This window comes from Micropterus dolomieu, linkage group LG09 (assembly GCF_021292245.1).
Source record: "Micropterus dolomieu isolate WLL.071019.BEF.003 ecotype Adirondacks linkage group LG09, ASM2129224v1, whole genome shotgun sequence".
Classification (NCBI taxonomy): Eukaryota; Metazoa; Chordata; class Actinopteri; order Centrarchiformes; family Centrarchidae; genus Micropterus; species Micropterus dolomieu.
The window spans coordinates 2,884,562-2,895,555 of NC_060158.1; the positions used below are offsets into that span (position 1 = coordinate 2,884,562).

The 10,994-nt window shown below is 40.4% G+C and overlaps 1 protein-coding gene across 1 annotated transcript in view; it reads right to left on the minus strand.

The window, feature by feature from the left end:
* The window catches only part of LOC123976720 (toll-like receptor 13), a 35,430-nt gene that overhangs the window by 2,040 nt on the left and 22,396 nt on the right, over positions 1-10,994 (minus strand). The window lies entirely within an intron of this gene.

A 10,994-nucleotide genomic window follows, 5' to 3' on the forward strand; every position in this document is an offset into this window, starting at 1 on the left:
CATCGTCTACATGAGCAATCTGATTTGAGTCTAGGGACAAATTTCTCAGCTTTGACAAGTGGCCAAAATCTTGCCTGTTAATCTGTTCAAGCTGATTGTAGGAGAGTTTTACTGAGCTCGCATCTCTGGGGATGTCATCAGGGACAGTAACAAGTTCACGACCTGAGCAATCCAAAGAAACATCAGCCGAGGCGTCTTCAGAATAAAAGATGACGCAGCTTTTCAGTGAATAAGCCAGTGAAGAGTTAAGATGAAGCAGGAGACACAAAAGCAAGAGAAGACGTCTCTGTATTAAGTATGCTGACATGCTGATCTTTAGGACCACGGCTGGTTTGATTGTTGAGTTACTGTCAGGTGGAGATTTGTTGCTGTTCATGTTGTTCAGGGGTGAACATCTGGAGAGGACAACACAACATGTTGCACAACATGACTTCATCCCTTAAACCAATAGTTTTACAGTTTGTCATGTCTGTGTTGAAAAAATGTATCTACATCTAAGACAGTTAGCTTTGGTCCCCTAAATGTCACTTATTAACACATCTTGTTTATGGCTGTAAATGATCATCTTCATTGTCAATTTATCTTACAATTTGTTTTTGATGGTTTCAACGTTGTCAATAAATTTAATGTGCCATACCTTGTTAAGTACAACTTTCTTGATTCTACTGCATACTAGAAAATTGCTGAAACAAGACAATCTGTATTGAAACGAGAAGAAAAACGGTTTGTCACCATAGCACCAGATCTTTCCCCTAAACCTGGTCTTTACTAAGTTTTGAAATCTTAAACTGAGAGTATAAAAATGTAATGTTTTGAGAGGGTGGGGAATTTTTTTGTTAAAGAAATTTAACTCATATTTTACACAAACACAGTGACATAAGTTAAATAACACAGATAAACAGATTTTTTCTAATACTCACAGTTCATCTTTAGAGCATCACCTCTAAGCTGTCAGAGCTTACCACTGAACATGGAGGCTTCGTTTAAATTCTGATGCTTATACGACCGCAGCAGAGTAGGTGGGGTGAAGGTTAACACGCGCACACACACACACACACACACACCTAACAGCAGTACGTTAACTTCCTTCTGTATTTGAATTTTCGTAATTAGATTTCCTCAATCTCAAAAAGACAATGACAGCCTTCTGTAACAAGGGAAGAGAAGCTGTGCTGGTGACAGATTTCTGCTTCTGTTTGTCACAGCCAACTGTTGCTGACAAATAAACATGGCGTGGATGGTGAAAATGTACTTCTTCGACCTTCTCTGTTCATGTTAAACTCTTCGTATTGTTTGGGTATCGAGAAAAGAGTTCAGGGAAAATAGGAACCTGTGGTTGTGGGCTATTGTTTCCACCCTATAAGGTTGGTGCCCCGAGGTGAATTTTATGCAAGGTAAAGTATGTTAGTCAATGTATACATAAATCATTTATGTTGTCCACATCTTATGTCTCTTTTCCTAGTAAAAATGAACCAGTTGGAGACAAAGAAAAATAAACTGAAGTCCTTTTCGGTTAGGGCATCTGGGGCACACACACACACACACACACACACACACACACACAACTGATAAGCCTCGGTTTCATTAGTTTAATTTGTTCATTGTCATGCTTTTTTTCACAGCGGGTTGGGTGTTAGATCAGATGAAAGCTCCCATCATTTGCGACCAACACATCACTACAATTAATGAATTTACATTATATTTTTTATATATTGTATTTTTGTCACCATATTTTTGGTGAGTTATGTCATGGGTAGTAGAGTGCAGCAGCAGGAAAAAGAGAAGTGGGCCCAAATGCAGACAGAGGTGAGGGAATTGCAGTCCAACCAGGATTTATTAAACTTGTAAAGGGGAGCTCAGTGGCAACTGTCCAAACAAAAGTAACTCCAAACAAAAACATAATCCACAGGGGGAAAAAAAAAGGAACAAGGTACAAACCAGGGATACATCTAGAAGTGCAGATACAGGACAGAACAGCCAACACAGACGATGACATCACAAACACAACTGAGGACAATATACACACAGGCAAACCAGCAGGGAGGGAAGCACAGCTGAAACACATCAGGTAATCAACAACAGGAACAAAGGTAGACAAGGACACATGAGAACAGAACACTACAAAATATAACAGCATGTTAAGCATATGGAAACATACAAGGACAGAGTAACCAAAGTAAAACAGAAAAACGTGAAACAACTGCATAGCAGAACAAAACCAGGCCAGAGAACAGAGACAGGACCAAACGGGGAATAGGAATACACTAACATGGAGACATAAGACTAAGAACTAAGACACACACCAAAAGAAAACACAGAAGTACACAGACCACGAAAAACACTAAACATGAACAAAGGCATAAGACTAAGAACTAAGGCAAAGGACTAAAACACAGGACTAAGAACTAAAATAAAAGACAAGACAAATACTAAGAACTTAAACATGCAAATGATCAAAATAAAGCTCACAGAACACAAAACCAAACCTATGAAAAACAGACTAAACAGAAAATCATGAACAGAAAACCTTTCCTAACAAGTTATTAATTATTATGACGGATTTTGGTTTACTTTAAGACAATCATGCAAAACATTGTTGCTGCCTTGAAGTGGTCTTACAGCTATAGTAACATGTTACTGTTAAATTAATATCACTGTTAAAAATAATTTACCCAATAAGAGTTTTCTATATGAAAATATACACACAGAAATTAATTACAAAGTATTTCTATTGCCACTTTGCCCACATTATCAGCTCTTGTTTAAGGAAAAAATGAAACCGCAAATCTCAAATCACTTTGGCCAGATGTGAAGGTGTCTTAATTTGCATTGGATGGTAATATGAGAGTACAGCTACACACAAACCCATTACAACATTTCTCTATAGAAAAGCCGTGAATGCTGTTGGATGCATCCATTTGACAGGAATTATCAGGAAAGACTCCATAAACTTTCATTGTTATGCAGATGATACTCAATTATATCTATCGATCAAGCCAGATGAAACTCACCACTTAGCTAAAATGTGCCTTCAGGATGTTAAAACCTGGATCACCTGTAATTTTCTAATGTTTAACTCATAAAACTGAAGTTATTGTTCTGAGGCCCAAGCACCTCCGTGATGCATCATCTAAAGATATGGTTTCCTTGGATGGCATCGCCCTGGCCTACAGCACCACTGTGCGGAATCTCGGAGTCGAGGTTTCTGCCTTTTAAAGGAAGTTTTTCCTTGCCTCTGTCCCCTGGTGCTACTCATGGTGGGAATTGTTGGGCTTCTGTAAATAACATCACAGTGTACGGTCTAGACCTGCTCTTTTATGAAGAGCACTGTGAGATAACTGTTCTTGTGTTTTGGCGCTATATATAAAAAATTTAATTGAATCTCTGTTCTTATCGCCATCTGAGCCCCGCCACCATCAGCAGGTGATAATTACAATTTCCTGGTACCCTTTCTACTTCTCCTGTCCTTGTCATTAGAGTGAGAGTTAATAAGAAAGTTAATAATGACCATTAGTCCTCCCAAAGCTTTCATCTCTGATCTTTTCTTTTTATATCCATCTTTTTTTGCTGATTTCTAAGTGTGGGCTTGCAAATGAGACTTGGGTGGGTGTGACAGTCACCAACTGTGGGCTTCTGGGTAACGCAGTTCAAAGAGATGAGGTAGTAAAAGGAATTCAAGCCGTCTGAATGATTTAGAGAACAAAACAGGCAAACATTATAATGCCAATAGTTGTTATCCCACAATGAGACCAAGATGAGGTCCAGGCAGTCGGGATTCTCCGGATCAGAAAAGTGATGCGAATATGGAAGTGCATTGTCTCTAACGGCCAGCAAGGGGTGACACCTCTTGATTGTATAGAAGTCTGAGAAAATGGGGAGGTTTAGTTACTCTCAAGTAAAGCGAAAGTGAAGCCAGTGTTGAAGAGCCTTAAACCTGCATTCTCTAGAACGGCCAGCAGGGGGCGACTCCACTGTTTGTATACATTTTACATTTACTCATTTGGCAGACGCTTTTATCCAAAGCGACTTACATTATAGAAGTCTGAGAAAATGTTTCTACTTGTCAGCTGATTTATTCCCTCAGTAAACACTTTCCTGACGAGTTTGTGGTCTCAGTCGCTAGTTTCAAGTCTTCTTCAACACAGCATGATGTTCATTTAGTAAATTATGGTCCCATTTAGAGGAACAGAGACCAGAAAGTAGGGGAGGCTTTAGGGCGGGGCTACAAGCTGATTGACAAGCCGTTACCATGGCGATCTGTCAATCAGGCTAGGATGACTAATACCCACGCCAATGCGTAAATTTAACACTCCACAAGTTATTTGTACTATGTACCTTTTAAGTTTTGGATATATGGTCTTTTTATGAGTGCAAAGGTGTTTATTTTGTGAAAGTGATCAGTTGCTTCCAGTGTTTGGAGTAACGCGTTGCAAAAGCAACGCAATTACAGTAATGTATTACTTTTTGCTGTAACACAGTAACATCGCACATAACTAAAAAAATAAATAAATTTGCGCTTTACAACACACTTAAACCTGAAATTAAGAGGTGTTTTTAATAAAACACCAACAAGAAATATTTTGGCACCAGAAGAATAAATCCATGTGAAAGACAGTAACGTTATTTCCTGTTGCAGCAATCCGATGGTCGAGATTGTAGGCAGGGTGCAAACTACAGGGGGCGCTCGGCTCCTGTTAACAAGACGGCAGCTCCCCTGACGGATCATGTGTAAATAGATTTCTATAGGCTGTGTGTTTGTGCTTTAACTAAATACTTTCCTGATCAGAGAGGCTGCTGTCAGTTCACCCTGACCGATCCTTTCGGAGTGTCAGGAGATTGAAATAATGAATGATGTAATGCTGCTGTACCTCATGTGTAAATGCACACAGAGTCTTTCTTAACCCTGTTTCTTACCCACCTGATCAGAGACAGTAATATGGTAATATAATAACTAATTACTTTAAAATGACAGTAACTAGTAATCTATAATGTATTACATTTTGTAAATAACTTGCCCAACATTGGTTGCTTCCCACAATTAAGACTTCCTGATAAACATCCAATTTGTAGCTGGTTGGAAGTTAAGTATGTGTGTGTACATTGTGAGATACTTAACAACCATAGACAGGGATGAAGAGGTTACTGATTTAATGATAAACCACGGTATTTCCCAACGATTAGTATTTGTTTTTAAAATTATCATGAAAACTATGTTTGAGTATTCCTGGTAAATACTGTCTAGCATCAACCAAAGTTAGCAACAGTCTCCCAGATGCAGGTTCAGCATGCACCATGGGTTTGTTTTGGGTCAGTGAAAACATGGCAGAAGACAGTGACAGCGCTCCGGAGAATTATCAGCCTGTCTAATGATTAGTCATATTTTGGTTTAAGCTAGCACTAGCTTGTTAGGTAACAAAATTCAGCACGTAAATCAGACACCTGCGTGGCCAGGTGGTTAAGCGCACTAGCTGGCAGGCAAGCAAGGCAAAGTTTCTAGAGTCAGACGAGCAGTATAGCTCATACACACTACTACTACTACTACTACTACTACTACTACTACTACTACTACTACTACTACTACTACTACTACCACCACCCCTACTGTGAATGAGTCAGCGATCCAGCAGGGCCTGGACGTGAGGCCTGAGTTCAAGGAGGGGAGCTGATTGGTTTGACTGCGGTCAGGTGCGTAGTTTGCAGATCTCAGACAGGTGAGGGTCTCTAATTTAAAAAAGTACGTACACACAAAAATATTCTGATTTATAAAACAGTGTACATGCAACATTTGTTTAGGCTACACAAACAGTCCACTCACTTTGAACGAGGCTGCCGATGAGTTAAAACAAATATGACTTGTTTTATGTGACATAAGCGGTACACTGAAAGATTTACTTAATAAATATTGCTGTATTTTTCCACACCGTGTTTTTACAAGCAACGCATCACATGAACTGCTCTGTGTATCTGTGAGTCCACCATATTTACTGTGGGAATTCCCACAAATGTTTGTAACTGTGGTGTGTATTCATCCAAAGACCAATGGGAGCTCCGCCTCAGAATTGATCCTGCAGACTGTACAGTTACAATCACTGTCCCAATGTAATCCTGGGACATTTTAATCACAGCTCACTGAACAAAACTTTAAGAGGCTTTTATAAATATGTATCTTGCACTGGCAGAAATGGCAAGACACTGGATCAATGCTGTTGGACTAATTAGGGTTGGGCGATGTCTACAAAATTTCCATCGGACGATGTCATCAGGGGCAGCAGTCGTCTTATGTGCATGTGTTCTCACACAGACTTCACTCGGTAAAAAAAATTGGTAGACTACGTTACAAGTCGCAGTGGATTTTTTACGGACCATCCAGCATTTAACACACAGGGTGCGGCTCACCTGCTCCCGTGATAACGGATCGCGGGTGGAAACATATGGCAAAAGAACGAGTTCTCAGGCTTTTAGGTGACTCTTGAGATTTTTTTTTGCTAGGGGGTACAATCACAATGCTGGCTCAATGTCGTGATGTCTGTCAGCCATCGTCTATCGGTCCAACCCTAGACTTGACAAATCAAGGAAAAAGATATTTTTAGAAGGTTTTGCGTCAGACTCTGCACTCGCACAGGAGTTTAACAAGTTTTATTCTAGGTTCGATGTCCCCAATATTAGTAAATAAACGGCTGCATTAAGGTAACAGTCTGATTAACTCTGGTCTATTTAGTCCTTTTTTCTGAGAGCAATGTTGTGAACACTTTTAACCATTGTACATTGTACAAGCCCTGGTCCCAACAACATTAGCAGCCGCATGTTGACCCATTGTGCCGACCAGTATGGCTTCATTTTTAATCATATTTTTTAACATGTCTTAATGCCAACACAGAGTCCCGAACTTATGGAAACAATCTACAATTATTCACATCACAAAAAGCAACCACCCCAAAATTCTGTATGACTACAGACCTGTGGCTCTAGCGTCATTACTTTTGAAGGCCTATGAAAAACTGATAAAGAAAGAACTGCCTTCAAAACCATCCAGCCCCGTTTATTTGTTTAGAAGCTCATAGAGAATTTTGAGCTGGATTTTGGACTTTCTCACTAACATGAAACAGAGAGTGAGAGTAAATGGACATCTCTCTGGAATATCAGTGACAACAACTGGCTGCCCTCAAGGCTGTGTCCTCCCTCCTCTTTTATACATCATGTACACTAACGACTGCCGCAGTGAACTGACCAATAATTACATTCAGTCATAGTAAGTTTAATGGACACTGAAACATCTCACAGCCCACTGCTACCCTAATTTTTAAACTGGTGCAAAGAAGCCTTTTTAGACTTGCGCATTGATTTTAGACGTCACCATTCAACTCCTGAAAAGACGATTATAGATGGAAAAGAGGTTGAAATTGTCGAGTTGTACAAGCATCTGGGAATCATCACTAACAACTTGACCTTTGAACTAAACACAGGCATGCTGAGTAAGAAAAGTCAGCAACGTCTCTTCTGTCTGAGAAAGCTAGCGAAGTTTCCTGAGGACGTTGTTTTATAAATCTTTTATTGAGTCCGTTTTACTTTTTCATGTATTTGCTGGTAGTTTAAAATGGAAAAAGACATTAGCAATGCTAGATAACGTTAGCAGCAAAATCATTGCGATTCAGCAGAGAAAACAAACTGAACTGTGCAACAAACGTGCTTAAAAATGAAGAATCCATCATGTCTGAGAGTTCCCACCCCCTGCATGCAGAATTTAAGTCACCAGCCAAAAGATATAAATTCTCCTTCGTACCTTCTGCTATCTCTGCTTACCTCTGTAAATAAAAGGTAACGTCTGCACATAAGGCACTCTAAATTTCTAATGTTGTGCTGTTTATTTACCCATATATGTCTGATCCTGTGTTTTTAATCAATGTTGTCACCATTGTTGTCATGTACTGTATGTCAAATTCTTTACTCCGGCGGCAAAACTAATCGCCCCTCGTGGACACAGAAAGGTCTTGAATAGAATTCAATTTCAATTGTTTGTGTTTATTATCCTGAATCATGTTTCTTTTGTGTGAGCTGCACACGACCTTAAATGTTTTTATTGTGCACTTCAGGGAAAATCAATCTGACATGTTTTTTTATTCAGAGAGGCTTTTGTCTGTTTAAATTATAATCATTTTTATTAGCCGATAATACTCAGAGTTAATATTTTGATTTATTTTATACTGCATCCATTTCAAATGTTCAGCAGTGTGAGTCGCTGTTTCTCATCTCTCCGGTTTGTGTGTGTATCCGCCGTTTATAAATGAGACCCCAGGAGAGTCAGAGGTAACGCCCACAGCTACCAACTGAGAAAGATACAGTAGATAGAGGAAGTGAGAGACAGACAGACAAAACCACATCACAGCGTGCACGCTGTGACCACAACCACAATCATCCAACAGGAAAAAGTCATAGAAACACATTCACTCTCAAAGCAAAGTATTGGAGGGTGGATTCTTTTCTGGTTTGATGGAGCTAGGCTAGCGGTTTCGCCCTGCTTCCAGTCTTTGTGCTAAGCTAGACTACGTGAACTAGATCCATCTCTAGCTCGACATGCAGAGAGGAAACTGATAACTGCATTCAACATCTTCAACCTTCTGTAGACTGAGTTGGTGTTAGTCTTTTCTGGTGCCGTTCACTTAATCCTAGGCTACTTAAGTCTGTTGGAGTGTCTGTATCTTTGGACTTTTCTTTTGTTGTCCATTTAGTCCATTAACAGGATGAAGAGTCGCCCTCAGTTTCAGTGTCGAGCCCAGCTGCTCCTCTGCTCTCACATTTACATTTACATACATATTACATATCAAACCTCAGAAGAGTTGCACCTGAGATTAAAGCACATCATCTCCACTCACAGGTTCACAAACTGCACCGTAATGTGTACGTCGATGGAGCAAGGCACTGACACTGACGGGGTTAGAGGTTCAAATCCCAGCGGGAGCGTTGATGCCAGAACTATAGACAGTTACCAGTCAAGGCGGCAGATTATGAGTCTAACAATAGTTTAAATTCTCCTGCGAGTAACAGAGCAGGTGAACCGTTCCTGCTTCACCTCGAACAGAACATAGAGCCTGAAGACTTCAGCGGAAACAAACGGTGATCTAACAAATGAAATATGCAAACCCTCAACAAAAACATTTCCTCCAGTCAAAGAACAGCCGGCATGTTTCAAGAAATACACCAAAACTTTCAACTGAAGCATAACCTGCACAGGATGTAGTTCAACAGCATTTCATCCAATCTGAATCAGTACATCGAATCCAAACCCGCTCAAATCCTGTGTTGAATCTTTTTTGGTTGTTTCTTTTGTGGGAAATTAAGACATTTAAAGGGTAGTTTCTGTTTTTGATGCAGACGCAGCGGATTTGTATTTTCACCTTTATTACTGAAACACGTATGATTCTGATAACCTCTGACAGAAACACACACATCATCATCAGAAATGGCAGTGGAGGCTTCAGATTGAGTGCATCAGACCTGGAGACAATCACGGGCAAACCAGACCAGCCGGAACCAATGTTACAGCAAGAGGTGTGATCGGACCACCAAGAGAGGACAGCGGTTTGGTGCACTTCGCTTTCACACTGTCCTTTTTGCAAGTGAAACAGAATCTGGAAACAAAACCACATGTGTGCTAAGGTCATCTATTCATTTGACAGAATTTCTGGAGCGGGGAAAAGCAAGAAAGTAGGCTAAATAATCAGAGATCTTCCAATATTTTTGGAGTATGTGAAAAAAAGAGATGTGAAACCCCTTGCAAGGCAAAGACTAACTATATCTGCTATGTTTCACAACATCTCTGACAGGAAAAAAGAGAAAGCGGAAGGGAGGACCAACATGAGAAATCCAAAACAATAGGCTAAAAACAGTTTAAGACAATTACAAAAGAAGTTACAGTTCTTGAGTAAATGCACTTAGTTCCTGGCAGACGACCCCACCATCTCAGCGCAGATCTCAGACTGTCTCTTGGACATATAATAATAATAATAATAATCTGTATTTGTAGAGCACTTTTCAAAAACAAGTTACAAAGTGCTTTAACACGTGTAAAGACAATAATACATACATACAATACAAAAACAATACACGTTTAAGATAAAAGTATGTTTTAAGAAGGGACTTAAAAGAGTTCACTGACTCAGCTGACCTGATTTCATGGATGGAGGCTTGCCACCTTCAACTAAACCCAAACAGTCTCAGTCCCTGTTTTCTCATCTGACACCACAATGATGGAACGAGCTACCACACACCATCAGAGCAGGGGCGTCCCTCTCTGACTTCAACAAGCTCCTGAAAACTCTGCAGAGAACACTTCCTCTGATAACACCTCTAACCTCTAACATGCCCTTCCTGTGCTCTTCTTATCCCCTAACAATTCAATTCAATTGAGTGTTAACTTTTACTTCTTTCTGTCACGCTCTGCCGGTTGGCCATCCTTTGTGTTTACTTTTGAGTTTAGTATCTGCCTTGGTATGTTGAGTTTTGGGTTCTGTCCTGTCTAGTGTCCAGTATCTGTTATATAGTCTGCTTGTCATGTCTAGTCTCTCTGTTTTCCTCTGCTCTCTCTCTGCCTCGTTAGTCTCATGTCTGTCACCTGTGTTGCTCCCGCCCTGCTCGTTAGTCCCTGTGTATATATACCTGGTGTTTCTGTCTTGTCCTTGTCCGGTCATTGTTCATGTTACCCCCCAGTCTGTCGTGTGTGTACTCTCTGCCTGTAACCAGCCTTGCTTGTCTCGTCTCGTCTTGTCTCGTCTCCCTGTACTTTTGGATTTTGGATTTCTGTTATTCAGCCACTCACCTGTAAGTGTGCTCGCTTTTGTTTGTTTATTAAAACCCCTTGTTGAACTATACCTGCTCCACTCTGTGTCCTGCGTTTGGGTCCTCCAACCTGCCTCCACACCACGATCGTGACAGAATGACCGGACCACAAAGGGACCCAGCGGACACCATGTCCGATGAACTGCTTGATCTGTGCCGGG